Source organism: Falco cherrug, chromosome 11, assembly GCF_023634085.1.
Source record: "Falco cherrug isolate bFalChe1 chromosome 11, bFalChe1.pri, whole genome shotgun sequence".
In the NCBI taxonomy this organism is placed as follows: Eukaryota; Metazoa; Chordata; class Aves; order Falconiformes; family Falconidae; genus Falco; species Falco cherrug.
The window spans coordinates 31860753-31871433 of NC_073707.1; positions in this window are offsets into that span (position 1 = coordinate 31860753).

Below are 10681 nucleotides of genomic sequence, written 5' to 3' on the forward strand. Positions count from 1 at the left end.
AGATCCTTTGTTCCACTAAGATCCATCATCATGCTGCAGAAGCAGCTCTGCTGGTATTTGGCCCAAAGTGGAAAACTGACATAAAAGATGAATGAACGGAGCCTGCAATATTTTTGAAAAATATCTGTAATCGGGTGAGCATTGATTTTGCTGTCTACTGATGTAGACTTCTCTTTAGACCTTAGCAAGTGGTGATATTGCAGCCTTAAGATGCACTCCCAAGTTCGAGCACTTGTTACAGTGAAAACGTTTATACTGACTGACTGGTGGGCAGGGAAGCATGACAGAAAAAGGGTTACCCATTGATTATCCAGGTGAAGTCTGTGAACTGTTTGTACATTTCTGATGAAAGATTAGCAAATAAAACAAATCAGGCGGTAGTCATGGAAGTGAACTCTGCCGCTTTGGGGTTTTTTATAACAAAATCTTGTGCCAGTTATGATGTTATCAAAGAACTTTTTTATTGCTCAGAGACAGAATTCAAGCTTTGTTTCAAACCGCACACAAAAGTATTGCAAATGTTGTAGTAGTATCATCCTCTGCACTGTAGTTAGTCTTTCAATCCACAGATTTTAAAGCTCTTTAAAACTCCTCTGAAGCTAGTGTTTTCGTACTAGAAATGCAATAAACAGTAGCTTTACCATAGTGATTAGGTCACGTACAGTGCTCATTTATTAATTACATGCCATTATATTTTGATTAATAGACAGATGCCCTGGATCAATTTGGGTTTGCTATTACAGCAGTTCATTAATATCCATGACATGGTATACCAGAACATTCACTTATTACTTGCTACAAACCAGCAAGGTGAATTTTCTTTAACATAATCAGCATGCCAAATACAAAATCCTGCAAATTCATATCCTCCTGGAGCTTCATCTTCTCAAAATATTTGTTTTGGTGTGGTTAACTTGTTTGCAGTCTTCTATCAGTACCTACGTAGTTTTGGTGTTTTGTTTTTTTTAACAGTATTTATTTAACAGTTTCTGCACACGGATACCAAACAGACTACAAGTTCAGTTAGCACCATGCAGCCTTTGTACGAATTCAGCCTTGCAAAACCAAACCTTCTATACAACGATGAAACTGAAACGTAGAGCTTTCCGACAGCCATTCAGAGTACATCACATCATCTGCAGTTTGCTGTTTAATTTTATGCAGACCCCAACTCCAAACGATTAAATTTCTTTCCAAGTAAGAGCAGATCCAGAGCTGGATTACTGTGCAGAGAACTAAGCAATATGAGTTCCAGTTATTGTTAATTTTTTAGCTTCTAGTGGGAAGATGGGCCCTGTTAGAAGTGAGCTCATTATGAGAGGCTCACTAACACGATAAAGTCAGTACTCTATTTGCACAGAGTGATATCTCTAATTGCTCAGGCCTTCTTATGGTTTGTGTCTGCTTCAGTTAGATTTCTTTTGTGTAGATAAAAAGACTTCTGTAAGAAATCACCTCTGTGCTACAGCACTGTCAGTCTGGAGGGCATCTCCAATGAGATTAATGATGTCTGCCTTAATATAAGAAAACTTTGCATAAATGAGATTATGGTTTCTGTTGAAACCTGCCAACTCTTATTCATTTGCAGTAAATATTATCTTTAATTAAAAGTTTTAAGGTATCTTGTTCCTGAAATAATGAGATCTACAGTGATTTCCCTTAGGAATTAATTTACCTTCTTAATTCTTATTCATTTCGGTGATATGACTATTTAAATCTGATTCAGACTTCAGAGCTTTGTTGAACATATTCATCTAGAACAAAAGGTCATTTTGCCATACTGACGTTTTGTTAGTATTTATAATTCTCTGTTCTCTCTTGATTCCAAAGATACGGGTTTAGATTCCTGCCCCAAACATTTTCTACTAACACTTCTGTTCATCTTAACTCTTTATGCTGAGTGGCTCTTTTCCACAGCTGTTTCCCTTTGGCTTATGTTTTCTGTTATGTCCAGAGTACAAATCAATTATAGTGACACTGCAAAAAGATCCTGATTGTGATCGACTTATTTAGAATAGCACAGCTATGTAAAATATTCTAAAACACATGGAAAACATTTGGTGCAATTGCTGAGAAATGCAGGAATATTTCTGCCTTGATATCTGGGTAGTCATCAGCTATACTTTCTCTACAAGGATTATTTTTAACCAGTAGGGATGCTTAACACTTGGAAGTGAAAATTGCATTCCTGCATCCCTGTTGAAATAGGCAAAGTGCCAGCCAGCAACTGGTTTGTGAGAATGAGAGCCAGAGTCCATTTTAAGATTGTACACCAAGGGCCAATATTTTGCAAGATTTTAAAATATGTAATCATTATAACTAAATTGCAAGGTTCCCTTGTTTTAAAAATAAATATATACCAAGATTAAAAAGTAATATTATAAAGAAATAGTCAGTTTGCATACACAAAGGTGGCACCAAGAAAAAAGAAAGCATAAATACTCGTTAGTTCATTATCAGGAGACTTTTCTATGAAATCTAATCTGAATCATGAGGCATCCTCTCCATCCCTTCATTGGTGCTCGAAGATGCTGGGTCTGACACTGATGAAACATCAGATGGTTTAAAAGTGGGGTAATTATAGTAATGAAGTAAATGGAGCAAGACAGAAGAAGAAATGTCTCTTGGTGTTGACCAGAGCTGGTTTTGTTCTTGTCTCTGATGTATTTTGTCAGTGTTAAGCAGATAAGTTGAACCATGTTTTCTGTAAGATGCAGACTGGGAAAGATTAATTCCTGCTTTTTATAGGAAGAGATTTCTGTCTTTTGCTGTTATTGCAAAATTTTCCATTTTCCTCCCAAGAATTTGTCATAGAGAATATTTCTCTGTTCACTCTGAGACTCCCTTTGGACTCTGTATATAATTAAAAAATATCCTTAAAATCTTCTGTTCTGTCTTTGAAGTTGATTTAAAAAAAAAAAAAGAAAAAAAAGACGACTGTTATACATAGGCAGCAGTAGAAACTCATGGCTGCAGGAGATTCCTAACCCTGTACTGGCACCACTGGCAGGTAAGAAACATGTTTTGTGGCATCAGCGGAGCGTGCGCTGGGACTAGCTATATATAGAATTGTCACCGACTTCTACAAGTTGTTGATAACCTTCCATTTATAACTTATTTGCAGACCAACTTCCTCCCATCACACACAAATTAGAGGATTATCAATAATGTATGAACTAATAAATAATGCTTGCGTGCCGTTGTCAGGGCAACAAATATCATTTAGACTGCAAGAGAGATCCTCGTGTTGTGTCAAGTATATTTGAAGTCTTCTGTATCTGTGAGGCTTCAGCAAAGTAAAAGAATGAGATTTTTTTGTGTGTTTCTTTGAGGCAGCTGAAAGAACTGGTGACATGTATTCTGTTGGATTCACAGAAACATGAGAGATCCGCTCCCTTTTAAAAATCAATATATTATTTCATTTACTTATTTAATAGCTGTTTACAAAATACCAATAGAAACAATGTGGCAATTGCCAGATGGGATTACCTGGTAAACCTGCATGGTGTCTGGTGTCTTATTTACGCGTTACCTGGGTAGATGTTTTCTAAGATACAGCTCTTGGGCAGGCTTTAGTAGTATGTGACACAGCCTGCCTGGGGCCTCTCGCATCTTTGTAATACAAACTCATTTCCAAGGCCTGCACAATCAGCTTCTGTTTCTTTTACAAGAAGTATTTGCATGTTACTTTTCAAATCCTCTACACACAAGAAAAATCCGTTAGAGAGTTTCTAAGTTTTTGGCTTTAATTACATCTTGCAGCAACGAATCCCCAAGTTTAATTTTTCATCACGTGAAACAGCATTTCTTTTAATCAGCCCTAATTTTGCGACCTTTCCCTTTATCTTCTGTTCTTGTTCTTGTTTTTGTTTAGCAGAGTGAAAACTGAGACATATGAATATACATATTGTCATTCTTAAAAAAACATCATAACCAAAAAAGACTCAAGACTAGCCCCAGTGGCAGCTTTTATCATTGATTCCAGGATTTGATCCAAAACTAATATTGGTTTAAATGGTCTCCATTGCCATCATGTACAGTAACTATTGATTTATAAAACTTTGGCAGAACACGTTAAATTATTAGGGAGCAGAGGGAGTTTTGTTCCTGAGTCACTTGAGTAATTTGCAGCTATCTCATTTTGCCATTCCCAATGGCCAAGCAACCAAAAAATACATGTTGAAGATGCTGAATTTGAACAGCTTTCCTCGAGATGATCTATTTATTTCTTAAATCCTGGCAACTTCTCTCTGGCAGTGGAAGGGAGACAAAAAAATTCACACTCTAAGTCTCAGCATGGCATTCACAAGTTGTTTTTCCTGATGCTTCCTTCAGCAGTGCACGGGGCTAACAGCAACATGTGCAGGGGAGGGCTGACTCCTTCCCAAACCCGTACACCGAGAGGTGAGACCCTGTTCTACTGGGCTGCGTGTTGGGGCATTTCTCTTGAAATCAGGGAGAGATAATAGCAAACTGCTGGCACCAGGAGTAAATGCAGCAAATGTATTCATGGGGCAAAATCTTTATCAGGTTAACAGTGAAGACTGCCAAAAGTGAGCTCAGAATTTGGCTATGGCCTCAAGCTGTAAAATCAGACAAAGAAAAATGCAAAACGTATAGCAACACACATCCAGGGCTATAAATCAGCTAGGCAGTGAGAGCTGCTTGATTTACCCAGTGCCTGCAAGAACGAATTTCCATAGGAACTCAAAAACAAGCTTTCCTGCTTCAGGTGATTTGCACCAGGTGAAGCCAAATTTCTCTGCTATTTAAAATTTGCGACCACAGTTCGGACAGTACTGTGTTTGTTCAAGTAATTGAACTAATCTGAAAGGTCTTGCCTGCCTTAGGCTGTTCGTCTCTAAACCTAAAAATTAATCTTTCTAGTTGAGGCAGACATTATTAAAGCCATATTTAAATCAGTCCTGTAGAAAACAAGTATATTAAATGCATGACTTATCACAACATCAAGTTTATAGAGCCCAGAATATGACAAGTTTCAGAGGTAAGGCAAGAAATAATTGTTGGTTTTAATTGTCAAGAAAAATTTTCACTGTTTACCTAAAAAAATAACAACCCAGCTTTTACTACACAATTACTTTTTCATCACATTTGTTGCAGCCCCTGACTTTCAAAAGCGCACGAAAATGTTTAGCTCTGTTTACCCAACTACTGAGAAAACCAGCACAGTACATAAAAATAGGTCCTTTTCCTGAACTATTTTGGAAAAATACTGGTAACAGAGCACTTGCGGGCTCGGCTCAGTTGCGCGCTGTGTATTTCCATGTACTGCCGAGCAATGTCAGAAGCAAGGTTGAAGGTAATTTGAGAGGACTCAGACAATCAGTGCTCAATCCCCAGTCGGTTCTGTAAGGATCAGCAGTTACTATTTAAATTTAAAATATATTGGCATAAATGAGGTATCCTTACTTCTTACAGTTAAGTTCTTTTACAGGTAGACTTAAAGATGCAGTGCAATTTCCAGAAGCTTAAGCGTATTTTTAGTGGAAGTGGCCTTTTGACAGTGTTGTTACAAAGCTGATTACATTCCATCTGTAACGTCAGCCCAGTGCAGTCTTTCGCAAAGGCAGTTTGTTATAGATTGTTCGTAAATGTCAGATAAAAGCATCGTTCTACTGCAAGCAACTAGAGGTAGACATGTAATAACATTTACGGTAATATTTTATTTAAATATATATTCAATTCACATAGCTGCCCAGCTCTGTAACTTGTACGAATGCTGGAATAAGACGACAATATATTTTTAAAAAAAATACTCTGAAATTCACTGAAGAGGAATCAAAAAATGCAATTCGACATTTTTACAAATGTTAGCTGTATTTAGTATCCATTAGTAATAATTAATGAGACTTGTTTATGCCTTCCTTTCAGAACTGTAACATGGAAATCCAGCTGCTCACTCCAGGGATGTGGAGAGCTGCAGTGCCCAGGGAAGGTGCCAGTCCCCCCGCAAACGGCTGGGCTCTGAGCGAGGGGCAGCATGCCCTCAGGCAGCTGATTTTGCTGATGAGGGAGGGCAAGAGTCCACTTTTCCTTCCTACAAACTCCCCCAGAGACAGTGCCACATAGTAAATATTTGGACCTTACCTTTTTGAGTGCTATTTTTTATTTGAAAAGATGCAGATTGGAGGGCACCAGAAAACTATGAGACAAACGGCTCCATCTTGTTACCCTAACTCCAACTCTGGTTAGGGTGTAAAAAGGCAAATTTGTTTTATCTGCATCCCATCCATGCGGCCTCCCTAAGCAGCACCGAGGTTCAGAGCAACAACTGCTCTGGGACAGCAGAGACACCTAGTGGGAATGACATTTTTACTGTGGCAGCTCAGCAGAGGTGACAGCTTTTAAATGACAGCCTTTTCAAAACAGCGCATTCAAAAATGATGCCCCTAGGGCTGAAAAGTTTCTCATATCATTACTGTCCCTACACCCATGCAGCCCTGGTCTATATTGTGTTTCTGAAGAAGCAAAACGATAGCCAAATAGCGATTTTCACTTTCACCTGGGTTTCAATCATGGCATAGCCATGTCCAGCTCACCTTGATGAGGGCAGCCCAGCTGAAGTGCAGCACAGCGCTGGTGTTAGCACTGAGCTCCCTCCTCCCCTCTCCGGGCTAGGCTTCAGCTCCCGCTTCCTTCCAGAAAGAGCAGCCGTATCGTGTCACATCTCACCCCGGAGTGACAATTCCAGAATGACTCAGTGTCTAAGTCTTGCTCACCAGTGTCACAGAATCTGGCCCAGCCACTGCTACTCTTTTTTTCCTAGGTCTTAGCAATGGAGAGAGACAAGGAAGGGAGAAAACAGGAAAAAAGAAATCAGGCAATGCTGCATTAAGTCAAAATTACAAGTGGTGAACATTTTAAAGTCTGGAGTAATAATACTTTTAGCATTGCTCTTCTTTACTGCTGGAAGCTGAAGAGCCGCCGCAGCTCTGTGTCATATGTGGATTAAGTCATAGGTTCAAGCTGCTCTCTCCTGAAACAGGTTTCTAGAGTTCAAGGATCTCCACTAAAAATAACTTCCTTCTTGTAACTTGACAAATGGAAAACTAATCATCGAGAAGGTTGGTTTTGGGTTACTGATGGAAAAATGGCCTTCGGATCATCCAGTCCTGCTCATATCAGAGTGCCTGAAGCAGAAGTAGCAAAATTTGATCTGGCTGGCAGTCTTGTCTTAGATACCGTTACTTTAGCAGCAAAAATCTTTCTAAAATATTACAACGGTAATAATTATTTAAAAACTAGCAACAGCTCCTTTACAAGTAATTATCATAATAAAAAATAGTTGTGGAGATGCTTAGATGGCTCAAGAAATCAGAAAGGGCTAGTGAACATGTTACCTAAAAGTTATCAAATAAAAATCAGCCTGGTTTGACTTTAATTGATGGTGGCTGTTCAGCAGGCTAAGTGAAATGAGTTTGCTAATGTAATTTCTAGGGGTAGAGGTCTTTGCTGACTACCAGAAGACTGAATGGCTCAAGTTACAGCATTATCTTTTCACTCCTACACACCATTTGTCTGCATCAGATTTAAGGTAGTTTGACTTTAGGAGGAACTTTGTGTTAGAGCCGATTGTATCAGAGACACCCCGTCACTAGTCCTGAATGATAAAACCTTGTCACTGCTGTCTCTACAGACTGCAAAACACAGCTAAAAGTCCTGTGTTTTCCTTGGATAACTAACAAACAGCTGTTTCTTTCCCCTTCTTAATCAGGAATCCATTCCCTTTCACCACGAGCACAGAGCAAAGTGGGAAATACAACAACAACAAGCTTTCCACAGGGAAGAGTCCCACATGCTAAATGTGAGCATATCAGAAGACCTTAAAGCAAAAAAACTAAGCAAGTAGGATTATTGTTGAAAGATGCCACTTTTTTTTTTGATCAGGAGATGCATGGGTTGAGAGTCAGCAGTGCGTTTTTCCAAGTTAGTGGCAACTGATTTGTACACATTGATAGGGGTTTCATGTCCATGTTATGACATGGGTAATTAAATTTGTCTCTGGCTGATTAGGTAACACATGCTATCTTTTCCTTAAGCAGAGAGGCCCCACACGTGGAATGGTGGACTGCAGGTGTATTTGGATACAATCCATTTATAATGCATCCAAGTCTTGTAAAATAATTTTAAGCAGTAAGTTTGTCAAAATTCTCCTTAGTCGTGCATAGCTGGTTAAAGAGTGCAGTTCATTTCTGATGTTGCTGCCTTCATCTGTATTTCATTTCTCATACTCAAATATCTGCCTACCTTTGACAGGAAAATGAATAATTTATCACAGGATGCTATTCAAGTAAAAGCAAAATAGTTTACATAACATGAATCAAGAGCGCTGCAGTCTAAACATTTACACTTAGAACCCTATGGCTGGCCTTATACAACCTTTATTTTACTCTACAGGAGCAAACGCAGTTGAACAGCATCTGTCTTTGCTGAAGGTTTAAGCTGTGGAATCAGTAAGATTACAACTCGCAAGACAACGTCTGGCATCACTAAGGTCGCTAGTCAGCTCCAGATGAGCTCTCACCTCCAGGACACACACATGAGCATCACTGACTTGCTTTGGGCATCTTTAGAAACCTGTACTCATGAAATGGCAGGTTTGTAACAACAAGGACAGTACATTGTCTGATTTGTAACAGATGGCATCTAGGTAAAGACTCCATCCTGACAATGCCTTCATAATGAATGTTCCAAGTAGGAACTGAGACAGGGTGACAGAATATAGGGCCGACACCAGAAAACCCTCCTCTTACATGACCTGTCTCCAAACAGACACCCGGGCAATAAACAAGTCAGATATTTCCAGAAAACTACATAGTTCTGAGTAATTATTTCTTGGTTATTCTGATCACTAATCTGCAATAGAAACTATAAAAATAAACTTTATAATTATTTGCTTCATGTTTCAAATTATGTTTGGCACGTTTCATTACATATTTCTATTCAGTTCAGATTACCTAAATGCTGTTTCCATTTTCTTTCCAGATCCTGCTTCTCTAGCACGGACTTGCTGGACAAATTTTATTGTTAACTGATAAACAAAAGTAGACACACCCTATTATTACCACCAAGTCTTACTTACTTATAACAGACCAGTTTGTAGCACTTTTTACTATCCAATAGGGTTTTGAATTATCTAAAAGGAACCACTCTGCATCCAATAAAAATACCAAAATTATCCAACATAATGTGCGAGAAGAGGAATTTACACCTGTACCTTACATGGAGATCAAATAGTTTTTATTTACAATGAAAGAAACACAGATGGAGATTAGAAAACAGAACAATGACAAATATTTACCATTTGAAAATGCTGAAATGAAACAAGGGAAACAATTTTTTTTCCCACTCCATTGCAGACAAGGTAGTCTTGAAACACAGATAGTAATTTTAATGCAGGACCAAGTAAAACTAACACTGTTCATAAAGAAAAAGTAAAAATGTGTTAGAATGCAAATTTAATACATTTTCCTTTTATAGCAGCGATCTAAAAAACGTAAGACAACCAAAGCACGGTTCCAAATCATCCTCCATTTTTTTTTCCACCACAGATCTGAGAACCAGGAAAAATAACACTAAAAAAAAGCCTTATGAATTTCTTCACTCACATGGTAAAGCTGATGCAGGTAAGTTCCAATGAGGTATGTCCAGAGGTGGGGGGGGCTCTGTTTAATCTTCTGCTGATGTAATCGTTTTCTCACAGCCTTGCTAGATACCCCAGAATAAGTACTTTTGTAGTTCATTCAGTTGATCTCCGGCATTTGGTTGGATGATGGACAGATTTTTTTTTTTTTGTAAGTCTACTCAGGCTAAATTTAGTATGTTCAAACAGTACTAATCTTTCATTATTTTAAAGTCACACCTAGACAAACAGAAGCTTCATAGACTGAAAACAGTTGTTCTATACAGAAATAGGTAGCCCATTAGTCTTGTTCGAAAAGGTACCATTACACACAATAATATTTACATTATTTCCCATTAAAAGTTCATAGAAAGCTGTCTTTTACAGATTATCGAACATTTTAATGTGCTTAAAATTGCTCAGAAAAGGGTATTTCTTGAAACCTGCTGAAAACATTACAATTTTGTTTAAAAGGGTAACATACTATTTCCTTATATCTACTCCTGGCTGCTAACCGTAGTGGGTAGATGTTCAAGGAAATGTAAAACATTGTTTTCCACTGAAGCCCACCAGAAGTGGGGAACCAGGCTAAGGCTGGGGCCGGCAGGCAAACACGTCAAGTGAGAAAAGCCCCAAAGCCCCTCAGCAAGGAGACCATCCACAGATGTTTGGGATTCAAAAGCTGCCACCGCAGCACAGAACGGAAGGAAGAGATAACAGTGATACCGCCTGCCCTGAATCCTCCTCTGGCTGCAGAAGATGTAGTGGCCCAGGGTGGTGTCGCTCGTACTCCTACCGTCTGAGCACTGGTAAATCTGAACTCTGGCAGTCTTGTTTTTTCATTTATCTTTAAACTGCTACATGGTTATACATATTTTTTTGATTGGGAGGTATAAAATTACATCTCCTTGGGCTGTCAGCCTTTTTGTGCCCCAAGAGGAAAAGGAAAAAAGGGGAAATTACACTGCTGTGATAGCCTCCTCATCTACAGCAGCGCAGCGATACAAGTCACCCAGCAATGAGCTCAGGAGAAAAACG